This window comes from Diceros bicornis, chromosome X (assembly GCF_020826845.1).
Source record: "Diceros bicornis minor isolate mBicDic1 chromosome X, mDicBic1.mat.cur, whole genome shotgun sequence".
Lineage (NCBI taxonomy): Eukaryota > Metazoa > Chordata > Mammalia > Perissodactyla > Rhinocerotidae > Diceros > Diceros bicornis.
In genome coordinates, this window is record NC_080781.1 from 34,123,977 (window position 1) to 34,139,309 (window position 15,333).

Consider the following 15,333-nt stretch of genomic DNA (forward strand, 5'->3'; position numbering starts at 1 on the left):
AAATTGGAGGAGATAGAGCTGTCAGAGCATGATGCAGGTCTAACCCTGCAGAAGGAAGATTGGGCAGGAAAAGTCTTAGACTTTGGTGCATGCCTGAGAAAGTTTTGGCAAAGCTGATGGTGAGTCCTGGAGCCAAAGTTGCCAGAGGCGCCCTGCATCTCCCAGGATTGCACCCGCCTTAGCATCCCTGCCATGCTCACACATTAGCTGGGAGCAGCCGGTGGGAAGTGGGGCTCCAATGCCGTGATGGATTTCATAGCGCAGCAGCTGGGGCCATAGGTCAATTACACTCCCAAGTCAGAGGTCTGAGAGGGGCATTTTCAGGGCTGCCACAATTTCCTTATTGCAGTCATCTTCTATCTTCTGATCAGACACACCCCACCGCCAGCTTTCACTGAAGTCTTTGCCGCCAGGATCACTGTCTTTCTCTCCACCACTACAACTTTCTTAATTCTTGGCTATTTCAACTTACACATGGAGAGATCTTCCAACATTTTGGCCTCTCATTTCCCTGACATCCTCACTTCCTGTTGTCTTTACCACCACCATCTTGGCCATTGCCAAGGTCTCATCACCAAGGATTGCTTCACTCCCTAACGTTGGTTTCAAGCTCCCCACATTCCCATCTTCTATCATTCCAGCTCACTCTTTCTAGTGCTCTGACTCCAATCAACCTTGGGCCCCCTTAATTCTTCCAGTCCTGTCACTGTGCCAACTTTTCACTGCACGTTACTCCCTTCAGTTCCTCCCTCTCCAACTTTTCCACCTTGGAGTCCACAATCCATTCACTGTATGCAACACTCCTTATATATACTGTCAACTCCTTTTACGTTCTCTCAACTCCATTATTTTGCTTGCCTTTGCTAAGCAAGCTCAGCCTTGTTTAATTACAGCCTACCACCTCTTCCATCCCAGCTCCTAAACAGCTGAAGGTAGCTGGTGAAAAATACTCAGCTATTGCTGACTGGTCTCACATGAAATTTAGAATGGCAGACCTCAAGTGGGATCTAAGTGCAGCCAGGCAATCCTACCCCATTTCCCTGGTCAATTCACTCTCCCCTCTCTCTGAGATGACTATTTCATACGTTTTCATCTTTCCTCAAACCCCCAGCAATTCCTCCTCATTCCTCCTTCTCAGCTGATGACGTTGTTTCTTAGTACCCTGAGAGAGAAGCAATCAGAAGAGAACTTTCATACTTCCCACCACCATATCTGCCTCCATACCTGCATTTGTACTCACAACTCTGCCTTTCCTCCTGATAAAACAGATAAGCTGTGTGTTCTTCTATCCAAGGCCAGTTCCTCCAAGTGTGAACTGGATCCCATCCCCTGTTACTTAGTCAAGGCTTTGCTTATGTAATCATCTCCTTTCTCTCCTACTACTTCTGTATTTCTCTCCCTACTGAATCATTTTCATCAGCATGAAAACATGCTGTAATACCTGCTTTTAAAAAATAAATAAAACCTCCCCGATGCACATATCTCTTCAGCTATCACCCATTTCTTCCCTCTCCTTTGCAATAAAACTCCTTTACAAAGTTGTCCATACCTGCTATCTCCACTTCCTCTCCTCACACGACTCTTGAACCCCCTCCAGTCTGGTGTCAGGGAAATGAGAACCATTTCTCCAGCTCCATTGTTTGATCTGCAGTAGGCATTTCACAATGTCAGCCCACTTTCTTGCCCCTGGTGTTCTTCTTGGAGTAGGTCATCCCAACTCCAGGAGGCTCTTCCTGGGTAGGGAAACCCCAGGCTCTAGCATCTGCTTGCTTTGGGGCTGGGGTGACTCAAGCTCTTCTCTTCTCAGGACTCTTTTGTAGGGTACCCAGCATATGTACTGATGCATGAACTTGATGGAGCACCACTTAGGGTCACCTGAAGAAGCCAGTCTGAGTCCCCTCCTTACCCTGGACATTCCTGTACTCACAGTGTTTGAAACCCCACCATCCACTCCAGCATGAAGAAAAACATGTGCGGATGTAGCTTCTCGCCTCTGAGGGCCCGTCTTTATTCTCAGTCCCAGGACCTAGGCACCATCCCGTGCCCAAAGATGAACACCTGTTCTGCCAGTACCTGACACATGCTTTTATACAGGCCACCTTCACTTCCCTTTTAGAAAACATGAGGGGTCTCCTTTGGGGATTGTCTTCCCAGCTGTGGGAACTGGAAAGACAAATACATAAGAAATAGCAAAACAATTAATTTAATAAATATTTGTGAGTCAACTGCCCTGTGTTAGGTGCATGTTTACAGCAGTGAGCAAAACTAGCAAATCCCTGTCCACATGGACCTTACAGTCAAATGTTTATCTAACTATCTACCTATCTATCATCTATCTATTTATCTAATAATCGTAGATCTTCTTTACCTATGATCTATCTATCTATTTATCCATATCTCCACAGCCTACATTACAATTTTCTCAAAAAAGAGCAGCACAAGCTAAGTGAAGGAAAACATGTCCTATAGTCAGGTCCCCTCCCTCCAGACCCCAAACCAGCCTTCACACTTGTTTATCTACTGTAGCCCCTCAGTAGAAACAGCCCATTCATTGATGGGCACAAGTGGGTTATGATTTCCAGTTCTATATTTTCTTGCATGTGCTACTCAACAGCTACCTGTGAGATATAGAGCCATTATGATTAGCTCCATCTCATCATTAAAGACTTTCTGGCTCAGAGACGTTAAGCAACTTTCCTGAAGTCAGTCATATATTCAGTGGTTGAGTTGATAGTTGAAGTTCAGGATTCTACATTCAGATTGGATTGTGTTACAGACCATAAAGATTCTTATTTACCAGATATGCAGTAAAACATAATATAAGTATCCAAGGTTTGTTTCTGTAGCTGTATTACTTGCACAGAGGTAATTTTTGGCTTTGTTGTGCCCACAGGGAGTAATAAAGTCCACATTTGCCTGTTTTCCTTCTTCTCAAACTCAAAATGGTGATTGAGTAAGATGGCCACGCCACATTTACATGTATCCCAAGCAGTAGGAGATAAGATATGCGGTATTGTTCTTTAGTTCTTTATTAAGTAGTTATCCATATTACTTTCTTTTATTTATTTATTTATTTATTGCTGAGGAGGATTTGCCTGGACTAACATCTGCTGTCAATTTTCCTCTTTCTTTTTTTGCTGAGGAAGATTCGCCCTGAGCTAACATCTGTTGCCAATCTTCCTCTTTTTGTACGTGAGCCGCCGCCACAGCATGACCACTGACAGATGAGTGGTGTAGGTCTGTGCTCAGGAACCAAACCCAGGCCACCAAAGTGGAGTGCACCAAACTTAACCATTAGGCCACCAGGGCTGGCTCCATATTACTTTATTTCTAATTTATAATCATACGTAGTTTTGTTATTTAAGAGTGAAACTATGGTAGTATTTAATAAGAAACCCTTGATAAGTGTTTTTTTAAGCAGTGAATGGATAATACAGTTCATACTTTGTTTTCAATCATGCTACATTCAGATATGTAATTCTGAAGTACATATAATATGTATTACCAATATGTAGCCCCTACATAACTCTGTTCTCCAATAGGTATCTTTATTCTTCAGGATCTCCTAACACTTTATGAAGAAATAGTAAGTGGAAAGATGTAACCTCTAGGGGGAGCTCAAGGCTTCTCTCTCCTCCCTCTATCCTCTGGGGAGGATGAGGACTGGTAGAGATGGGTGAAGGGCAAGTATGTTATTGGGCCCAGATTTGGGAAGATGGCCTTTGACCATGCCGAGCCTGGAGGTTAGAGGGCTTTGCATGTGCATAATGATGGTTTTTTTACCTTCCTTTGGGATGCAACCTTTTGAGAATTCTTGTCCCATATGGCTGATGTCATAAAAGGGGCCCTTTCCACACTCAAGGAACCACGGCAGTAACTAGATGGGGCAGAGGAGAAGATGACACTTGGATATATGTTAGTCTGGGCCTTAACCCAGAGGAGCAATGGAATCCTGTGACTTGCCACGACCCAGCCTTGCTCTCCAGATCCTGGGGTTTGACAAAGGGATCCAGGGGAGTGGGTGAAGGTCAAAGCCATATGGCATCAAGCAAAGGGACTTTTCCTGGAAGTCTTTCTGCTGAGCCCTTAGGGGAGTCTAGTAGGGCTGTCTGTGGCCACAGTGGACTAACATTTGTGGACTTGGGGATCAAGAGGCCTGACTCGTCCCTTCATTAGTAACACGAGTAACACCAACCAACACAGCAATCCAATTTATGGTGTAGAAAATGTGTCCTGAGAAAATATATGTGATATAAACATAAATACAATACTCTGTGTTTATGCAAATGAGTTATAAAATTATATATGTATTGAGTAAATTTGCAAGTAGTGCATTACTGAACGCAACAGAATTCTAGTTTAAATATGCAATGAAATGAGTGCACATGGCATAGAGTCAAGTCGAGAGCTCTGGCCTGGAGCTCAAGGGGCTGGGGCTTATGATTGGTCACCGAATCGGCTCTGCCAGTTTAGTGGATGTTCAGGGATGGGAAGTTCACTTGGTGAGGGGAAGGGCCCTCCAGGGGAAAGAAACAGAAATCCTTCAGCTTCTCTGGGCCCCTGTCTTAGTTTGAATCCCCTCAAAATGGACACTGAGAGGAGGACATGCGTGTAGGTCATTTATTTGTGAGGTGGTCTCAAGAAGCACAAGTGAGGAAGTGGGGAGAATGATAGAGGGAAGGGAGAGGAGTTAATAAATGTGAATTAAGGAGCAGATTACCTAGGGTAACTAGGGTTCAGTCCCATGGTGGGCCGTGTGAGACAACACATGGTTCACACCTCAGAATCTCCTCCCTGGAGGACAGAAAGGCTGGGGCATTTATGCACCGTCTCCCATCTTCCTCTTATCAAGGGTTCCTCCCTTGGGCATCAACTTACCTGCACTTCTGGGTTGTGCCCATGATTCTGGAGAATGAGGTCAGGAGCACAGGGCAGACTCTTGAGGTGAGAAGCTGTTGGTGTACCCAAGATTGTCCATGACTTCAGGTGACTCAAGTGTGCTGATGGAACATGGGCTGGAGCATTAACAACATCCTCATATCAAGATTGAAACTAGTCTGGATGAGATCCAAGGCTGCTCCCAGCTATTATTTTCAATGATTCTCTGATGTATGGAGTTGCCTGCACCATGGGTTTTCTATTTGTGGTGGTAGTGAGTTGTCCATCTCTAGAAGTAACTAAACAGATGCTTGATAACCACTTGGAAGGAATGTTATAGCGTTAGATATGTGATTGGAATAAGGAACTTTTAACATACTTATTGTTTTATGTTGAGTTCCCTGGAAACATACCCTGCAATCAGGATTCAGGTGTGAGTGATTTATTAAGGAAATATCCCCTGGGGAGGTCAGTAAGAGTGTGGGAGAAGCAGGACACAGGGGGAAGGAAGCCAAGCAAGGGTTCCATGTCAGGAAAAGTCCCAGCCTCAGCCTGATCCCACAGGGGAACTCCAGAGGGTATGCTACACCTAAGGTCTATTGGGACTCCCGACAAGGGAGTTGGGTTTTCATACTTCCTCACCCATCAGTCATTAGCTAAGGACCATCCCAGGGGGATGTAAACTTTCAGGCATGTCTGGCTTTCCGCAAGTATGGGCAGAGTGCTTCCAGTTGCCTGAGGACAGTCTTCTGAGGAGAGCAGGTGTAGGCATCCAGAAGCAAAAGCACCGTGAAGCCAGAGGGGTGCACAGAAACAGTAATAGGGATCCAAGGGGACACTGTCACTGCCTGCTACAGTTACTATGAGGATGGCAATCACACGTGTGTGGGGGTTTTCTCTGTTCTGATACAGATTTACACGGCCTTGTGGGAAAAGCCTTGGCCCTAGGGCTCCAAAAGTCCTGACCTTGACCTACTCTAATGCTGTAGACAGCTGACATGCAGGAGATTTAGCATCTCAGAGCTTGAACTTCCAGAATCCCATGATGCTGAAGAGTGCAACGCGGAGACTTTTTTACAGAATGGAAATTAGAGCTTATAAGGTACAGAAAGAATGACCCCAAGCCCTCACACAAACTATGTGGAATCTTTTCAATCTGAAGTCGATTTGGGACTAAAGACAGTACAAATATTTCTGAAATAAAGGGAACAATCTAGCTATGCAGAGATGCAGCACAGTGCCATCATAAAAAATCCACTTTTGTCCATGCCACAGCCCTGAACCTCCTGTGCACTCGATCAGAGACCCTGATAAATCTGAGCTGCTAGAAATGCCAACCAGCTCATATGTTTTCAGTGAGCAATGACAGGGAGCCAAATTGCTTTATTCCGATTAGGGAAGGGCCTCTGACTGTAAAATATACTGTGTGAAAAAAAATATTGAGTTTTAGTTCGCTGACACATCAATTTAAGAGAGTTATGGCTCTCACACGGAGGCCAAGCAGGTATCTCCTCACATGTATGTGCAATAAAAATTAATTGTGGCCTTTTATACAGGGCACTGTTCTCACTTGTGGGATCAGAGGGTGACCTGAGTGTCACCTCCAGTGGCAAGCTCCAACACTGGAGGTGTTGGTTCTTTTCTGGGAAACCACAGAGGGAAATGAATGCCAAAAGCCACAAACAAGCTTCATGTGTAACTTTCTGAATTTGAAAAAGATCTACAGCCATGTTATGTTCACATTTTTTTCCTAAAGTATATACATGTTTTATGGGTGTAATGTGTGTATATCAGTCAGGGCCCAGACAGGAAAACAGAAACTTTGGAAAGTCTTTCAAATTAATTCAGGGAATTGGGTACACAGGAAGTGCAAGAATGAGAAAGCCAAACAAAATGATGAGGCAACCCAGAGATGAGCAATAGCAGGAAGCTGCTACCACTTTGAGGGCTCAGGGGACACAAGGAAGAGGTGGTTTTATGGAGACCAGGAGCTGGGGCCATCCAGAGGTAGGTCGAACCGTGGTTGGAGCTTCCCAGAGGGATCTATGGCCAGAGAGGGAAGGGCTGTCTTGTGGGAGCAGGAGTATCTCTGCTGCTGGGGATGCTACAGGAAGCAGAGAGTAAAGGGGGTAAAATACCCTGGCTTCTCTCTTCCTCTTGCCCTGCAATCCTGCCCCAATGACTCTCATTGGTCAAACTGAGCAGAAGCCAGAGGGCGAGGGAGTCTGGGAAGTGTATTTCCCTGTAATACAAGGCACAGCAGGGGAAGGGTGGGAAATGGATCTGAGAGCAGAGGGGCAGTTGACAGGCAGGGTATATATGTAAATCCCCTTTGTTGGTTTGTATCCCAATTTGACAACTCTGTAAGACTCTGCAGACTGTGGGATTTGCAAGGAAGAGAGTTGGTCTGATGTTCAATTCCGAATTGACTGTGGCATCTTCAGCTTCAGAATCTATTGTATCTCATGGAGATCGCACAGTGGCAAGGCCCTTTAGAGAAAGCCTCCAGATGGCTGACAGACATACCCACAGGGGTGATATTTTAGCAGTACTTCCTAGCACACCTCCCTTCCTTGTGAGTACATCTCTTTGACTACACCCTCTTCATTGCTGATGCCAACATAATTAGGTTTATGGCTTGCAGGAAGGATGAGCTCCACCTAGAATGAAGAAGTCCATGTCCTCTTCTGAAAGGAGGTGGCAGGGTAAAGAGAAGGAAGTCAGGAAGAACTAGACAAAGCAATGAGGTGCCAGGGGCTGACTTCCCAGGGCAAGGGGAGAGTGAAGACTCCAAATATATTGAAGTGAGGAAACTAAAAACAGAGGGTTTTGGCATCTCTTCCTGCCAGGCCTCTGGGAGGAGCCCACCTCACTGGGAGCCTTGTACCATCATGTTCGCGTCACAGCAGAAGATAATGGGGGTGTCACGTGAGTAGGCAGAAAGATGGCTTTGGAGCCATTCTAGCTTCTGTGTAGTGTGGCAGGGATTCAGATGTTCCAATTCACCCAATGTGGGCACACAGGTTAGCTGGGTTGAAGGCGGTAGCCAGATGTTGGGTCTTCATGAAGGGCAAGGTGACCCCACAGTAGTGGCTCAGGGGAGGAGGAGGAAAGTGATAGAGCACAAGCCAGAGGCAGATGAAGGGTGTAGCTGAGGACTGAGGGGGTCTGTGGCAGCAGTGAGAAGAAAGTGAGGTCAAAAGAGCCAGGCCAAGGAACTCCATGCCCCGCCCACACCAGGAGACTAGAGAGGAGTTTTACCTACTACCGACTTTAGCACCAAATGTCAGTGCAAGATACCGGATGATCCCTTACATGGGGAAGCAGAAAATTTTTCCAGGAAGCCCTTCAGCTTCCAGGGAGTCCGGGTTCTCAACCCAGGGTGCTGAAGCAAGGCCAGTGAAATAAGAAACTACTCCGACTCCACACTAAAGGCGAGCATGGTGCAATCTCAACCCAGATTCTAATTCTAGGGTGCTGGATAGCTGTGGAATCAGCATTGCTGATTCCCCACTGAGTGGGGAAAGCACACGGTTTGGCCTCAGACAGCCTTGGCTTGGTTTCTGGCTCTACCAGTGTCTGGCTGTGCACTTCTTGGACAAGTTCCTTAACTTCTCTCAGTACAGATTCATCTTCTATAAAATGCAGATGACCATCCCTACCTGCTAGGGATGTTGGGAAAAGTAGAGCTAATGTATTTAACTCTCAATAAAGTAGTGGAAGCAGAATGGGGGTCATAATAATGGGTAGTCATTATTATCAATAATAGTAATAACGAATATAGCCTGTGTGGTGGAGATTGATTGGTTGCTGACCAGATTGTTTCACTTCTCTTCCAGTTTGGTGTGAGCATGGGACAGAGTTTGGGCCAATGAGTAAAAGGAAAGCGCAAAGCCTTCTGGCCTGGCTCAGAAAGCCTCTCACGCACTCCTCCACATTCTTTCTCCTCGTTTGTTGGCCACTTGAAGGAATGAAGTGAAGGCTTCTGAGGCCGGCAGGAAGGCAAAGTCGCAGGTTAGAAGGACCCTGAGTCCTTGAGTCACTGCTTGTAGGAGGACTGCCAGAGCAGGAACTCGCACATTGGACTGCCCCATGGTGAGACATACATTTTATTTTGTTAAGGCACTGAAATTGTGTGATTGTTTGTTAAGAAAGCTAACCTGACTAAGACAACCTATCTCTTTATTCAGCTTCCCCCTCCTCTACCTACTATACAGATTGTATTATGAGGATAAATATGAAAATACATGTGAAAGTGCTTTAAAACCCTAAAAAGCACTCTAAAAGTGTAAAGTACTGATAAAGATGAAATAAATTTCTTCAAGCCTGCAAACCACACCCATTGTCTTTACTCTTACTATTGGTAGTGTGATAGCATTAGTCTGAGTCCTGTGTGCCCTTGTATTTACCTCCTTGAACTAGCTTTCCCTTTGGGAAGAAGGAGAGAATGTGAGATTGGAGAGAGGGGTACCATCTCCCACCAAGACAATCTAGAAGGGATCTCAGAGTCTCCCTTCCCTGGCCTCCTGACCTGAACTTTCAGTCACTGGCATCCCCTCATCCTCTGCACTGGAGGAGTCTGCCAATGTGGGCATTTCTCGGGATCCAGGCCTGATCAAGGATCCCCAGGAGCAGTTCTTGGGACTCTCAGTTCCAGTGAGGGGAAGTCACCCATTTAGCAGTGCCCACACTATCCTGTCACCTATATCCAGCCCTGTTTCCCACACAGTGGATAGCATTCACAACAGCCAACTCGCAACTGATGGAGCCAGTGGCCTATGTGGTGATTTAAAGGCACCCAAAAGGACCTCTCACTACTATCTTTCTAAAAATATCTCCCTTGGCCTATCATCTTGAGGTCTGCTCTATTAATATAAAAACACTTTTAGGGCCAGCCCGGTGGTGTGGTGGTTTAAGTTTGCGCACTCTGCTTTGGTGGCCCAGGTTTACAGGTTCGGATCCCGGGTGCGGACCTACACCACTCATCAGCCATGCTGTGGCAGCACCTCAGGTACAAAAGAGAGGAAGACTGGCATGGATGTTAGCTCAGGGACAATCTTCCTCAAGCAGAAAGATAAAGATTGGCAACATATGTTAGCTCAGGGTCAATCTTCCTCACCAAAAATATATATATTTAAACACTTATGCAGGGATGGGTAGTGAAGCATTAAGCTAGTGTTAGGCACTGACATAGAATGAATAGTGGCTCAGACGTCTTCTCTCTGTGACAAGTGGCTGGGAGCAAGAGGTTTGGAAAGTGCAGGGGAAGAAGAGTCATTTTGGAGCAGAAGTCACTGACCTGGAAAGCAGGACCAAGTGGGATACTACAGTAAGGACATGAGAAAGTGAGGAAGAAGGCTTCCAAGGAAGGAAACAGGAAGAAAGGAAAGGGTGGTGGGAGGGAATGAAGCCTGCTTTCCCCAGGAGCTGCCTTAACTGCATCAACACACCACCAACTGTACTCTCAATAAAAAGAACAAACAGCTAGTGTTCTCTATGTTCCAGGCATTGTTCTAAGTGCTTCATGTCCTCAAAACAATCTTTGGGGGGTAAGTACCATTATTATCTCTTCAAGAGGTGTTGTTGAACACCACCAATTGCCCAAGATCATGTAGCTAATAAGTGGCAAAGCGGGGATTTGAACCTGAGAAGACTGACTCCAGAGGTAGTTTCCTTAACTACTAAATTATATTCCTCCTCAAGTTATTAGAATTGAATCCAACAAACACTTTAGGGGGAACTTTGTATGAAACACTATGGAAGTTGGAAAGACGAATGAGAGATACCATCTTTACTCTTCCTCAAGGAATTTCTACTATATTGAAGACCAGCCAGGCACACAATGTGAGGGCCTTTTGGATGGCAATACTGGACAGTCAAGGCAAACAGGTAACGTCCGTGAAATTGGTTCCCAGAAAGAGGAACTACAGGCATCTGGCTCAGGTTGAGGACAGGACTCCTGTTCTAGATGAGCAAAAGCAAGGAAGACCCAAGGCCTTGAGGGGAAGATGGTGAGAACCTGGGGATAGAAGGAGTTATTGACAGTAAAATCACAGGAGGGGCTGGCCCGGTGGTATAGCAGTTGAGTTTGCGAGTTCCGCTTTGGCGGCCCAGGGTTCTCCAGTTCAGATCCCAGGCGTGGACCTACTCACCGCTCATCAAGCTGTGCTGAGGCGGCGTCCCACATAGAGGAACTAGCAGGACCTACAACTAGGATATAAAACTATGTACTGGGGATTTGGGGAGAAGAAAAGAAAAAGAGGAAGATTGGCAAAAGATGTTAGCTCAGGGCCAATCTTCCTCAAAAAAAAAAATCAGAAGGAGACTAAAGGTGTAACATACTGCATCAGTTTGGAATGATGTTTCAGCTACATCTAATAGGAAACCTAACATTGACCTGGTTTTCTTTCGTTTACCCCCTCTGCCTCCCTGAATCCCTACAACTGGGCCCATCAAACTTCCCAACTGCACATACGGCACTGTCTTGGGTCCCAGAACAATCTATTGGGGCAGGAAGTTTTCAATTACACTTGGCTTCTATCCTCCAATCCGATGTGCCTTGATCTGGAGCCAATCGCCCACACTCCTTAGGCTGACCAGGAAGCAGGGAATCTCCTGGCCTCCATCTCTAGGCTTCAGAGCCAGGCATCTGGTGGTAGCTTACCCCCACTCCCATGAAGTTCATCTTTCTGAGTTCCCAAATGCAGCCCCAGTTAGTATGATTGTCTGGTGCAAACACTCTTAGTTGTCTGCTTAATACCCATCCCCCCATCTTCCTTGCTAACAGAAATTCAATTTTTTGGGGGAGCAATATGTCATCCCCAGGCACTGGATCATGATTTGTCTAAGCCAATTATGGCAATGTTATTCTGTATTTTCCCAGCCTTCTGGGAAACTAGGGATGTCACATGACCCAATTCATTTGGCCAATAAGACTGTGTGTGTGGGTGTGCATGCACGTGTGTAAGGGGGGGGCATATTCTGGGAAAATTTTTCTTCCTGGTAAAAGGAATATACAAGGCTTTCATGGCCCTCCCCCCACCTTCCCCTTGTCTTAAATTTGGACTTGACATCTGTGGTTTTTCCCCTGAGTTTGTAGCTTCTGACCTAGGCGTTTAGACTTGAACATAACTGCGCCATCATCTCACCTCCCAAACTGCTCCTTCCGAAGGTTGACAGTCCCTTGATTTCACCTGCATACATCAGTCACCCAGGCAAAAGCTGAGTGCCATGTTTGCTTCCTAGCTCTCTGTCACTACCACTCCCCACCACCCCCCATCCTATCAATCACCCAGTCTTATTCATTTGACCTCTTGACTACCTCTTGAATCAGTTTCCTCTCCGTCACCACTGCCACTGCCCTAGTTCAGACCTTCATTCCGCCTCGCCTTGATTGCTGCAATGGCCTCCTAACTTCGGTCTTCCTCCCCTCTGAACTCTTCAATCAGTCCTCCAAAAGTGAGTTTGAGTTTCATTTCTAAAGTGCAAATCTGATCAGGTCATTTCTCTGCATAAAATCCTTCCATTGCTCCCCAGGCTTTAGCTTAGGCCGCTTGAGATCTGACTTTTAACAGCCCCTTTGGGCAGTGGTTCCTACCTACTTGTTTCTCCTACCATCCCCAAAAGGTATCCTTCCATCCAAGTTTATCGAATGCTGTGTATGCTTGGAATCATCTCTGCTCACTCTCATGCTGTTCCCTCTGCCTGGATTTGTCCTTCCCTCTGATCTTCTTCAGTAAATTCTATATGACCTTTAAAACTCAGGTCAATTTGTCACTTTTCCTGTCTCAGGAAGACTTCCTCAACTCTCCTCCTCTTCTGTCTATTTTAGATGTCCTCTTCTCTGTTCCTACACTTACAATATCACCTTACACACTGGTCTGTCATTTCAAGCCGTTTTTTTATGGTTAATGCTTGTTTAAATTTATTCATTTGTTCCCAAGTTCATCGCTCATCATTGCTTTTTGCATCCTATCACTTCCTTCTGGGTTTAATTTCTGAGTTCCATTTCTGAAGTAAATCCTTTAGTAATTCCTTCATTTAGGATCATAAGTGGAAATTTTCTCAGTCTTTGTTTTAAAATGTCTATATTTATTTTACCCTCACTTCTTTTTACTTTTTGCCATGAAAAATTTCAAATATACAGAAAAGTCGAAAAAATAGTCTAGCAAACACATATATTCTTCATCTGGATTTAACAATTTTTAACATATATCATAATTGCTTCATCTATTTTTTTCTAAAAGTAGATTACAGGCATCCTCTCTTTTACCCTGTACAGAATATTTTTATTTTCTCTATTTCTTTCTCTATCTTGCTCCATTCTTAAGAAACTGACCTCTAGGGACTGCATCCCCAGACCCTCTTGCCCTCTGGCTCTTGGTTGGATTTGGTCAATAGAAGGATCCAGAAGATTAGAAGGTGGGCCAAGAGTTGGCAGTGGTTGTGTTTCTCCACTGAAGTCCACAGCTTCTATCAGTAGACCTTCTAGAGCTATAGCCACACCTTTCTCCAGGTCCCAGTAACTGCTCCCTCCTCTTTCCCTTAAGACCTATCATTGAGAACTCCTATAGCTCTGGGGTGATTGAACATACTTTGTTGGTTTCCCTACATCCTGACCACACCTTTGTAGATAGTCCCTTTATTACACTTTCCTCTATCATCTCACTTGATCCTGACTAATACACACTCCTGAGTACTTCAATATGCATCTCTAAAAAAAAGACTTTGTGAATATAAACATAATACCACTATCACACAAACTAAATAAAATTAACAATACTTCCCTAATATCATCTAACATCCAGTGCATATTCAGATTTCTCCAGTTGTTCCAAAAATTGTCTTTTACAGCTGATTTGTTCAATTCAGAACTCAACCCAAGGATCACATATTGCATTTAGTTGTTATGTCTCTTAAATCCCTTTTAATCCAGAAGAGTCCCCCTTTCTCTTTCTTTTCAGGTTAAACATTTTTGACAAGAATGCTTCATAGGCAATGTTGCCTATTTGATATTGCATCATATTGGGAGGCACATGTGGACCCACAATTAGTAATGCTAAGTTTGATCACTGTCATCCTCACTCCTGAATGATAGTTTAGATGGGTATAGAATTCTGAATTGACAGTTGTTTTTCCCTCTGTTTTTTAGGCATTGTTTCTTCTGCCTCTACTGATGCTACTGCAAAATCTACTGCTGTCATTCAATTGTTGCTTCTTGTAAATAATTTTCCTTTTCTCTTAGACTAGTTTGAGACTTCATCTTTGACTTTGTTGTTTATGATGATGCACCTAATTGTGGATTAATTTTCATTTACCCTCAGGACATTGTGCCTTTGAATCTGAGGATTCATGGATCTCATTAATACTGAAAAGTTCTCTGCCATGAATTTTTCTAATTTAGCCACACATTCTCTGGTCTCTACTCCTAGAGACTTTATTAGATATATGTTGAGCCTTCTTACCTCTCTTTTATGTTTCCCATCACTTAATGTCACTATACATTGTAGGTAATTTCTTCAGCTCCATCTTGAAGTTCACAAATTCTCTCTTCAGCTTTGTCTCTTATTCTATTTAACTCATCCATTGAATTTTTAATTGCACCTTTTGTTTTCATTTCCAGAAATTCTATTTCCTCCTTTTTGGAATATGGTTGCTTTTTTTTTTTTTTTTTTTTTTTTTGGTGAGGGAGATTGGCCATGAGCTAACATCTGTTGCCGATCTTCCTCTCTTTGGTGAAGAGGATTAGCCCTGAGCTAACATCTGTGTCCATCTTCCTCTATTTTGTATGTGGGTTGCCACCACAGCATGGCTTGATGACCGGTGCATAGATCTGCACCTGGGATCTGAACCCACAAACCTCGGGCCCTGGGAGCAGAGCACGCAAACTTAACCACTACGCCACTGGGCTGGACCCAATGCCTGCTTTTTTTTAAATGTAGTGTCATGTCCTTTCATTATGACTTGTACCTCTTTATTGCTTTAATTATTTTAAATGTATGTACTTTACAGTCTCACTCAGTTGTTCTATTACTTCAAGTTCTTGGGATGCTTGTATATTCATTTGCTTGTTTGTCTTTCTGCTGATTCTGCCTCATGACGAATCATGTCCTCACGTGGTTTGTAATGTGTTTTATTGTGAAGTAATCTTCAATAGGCTTTTTTAGGATGCTGGATGGGAGTCTTTTTCACTCTGGAATGTGGCAGCATTGCCACAGAGGAGTTTTCCTTTTGCTTTCGAGGGCCAGCTTTTATGTAATTTTATGCCTTGAAGAATTCCTATATCATGTATGTAGGGTAAATTCAGACTCCATAGGTCTTTAAATATTCATTCAGGGCTTTGTACTTACTACTTAGAGCTCTGGGAAAGAGAAGAGGATACTTGACACTATCCTGGACTGATGGCAGAGTTGTCCACTACCCTTTTTCATCCTCATAAGGTATCAGCTTTATGCA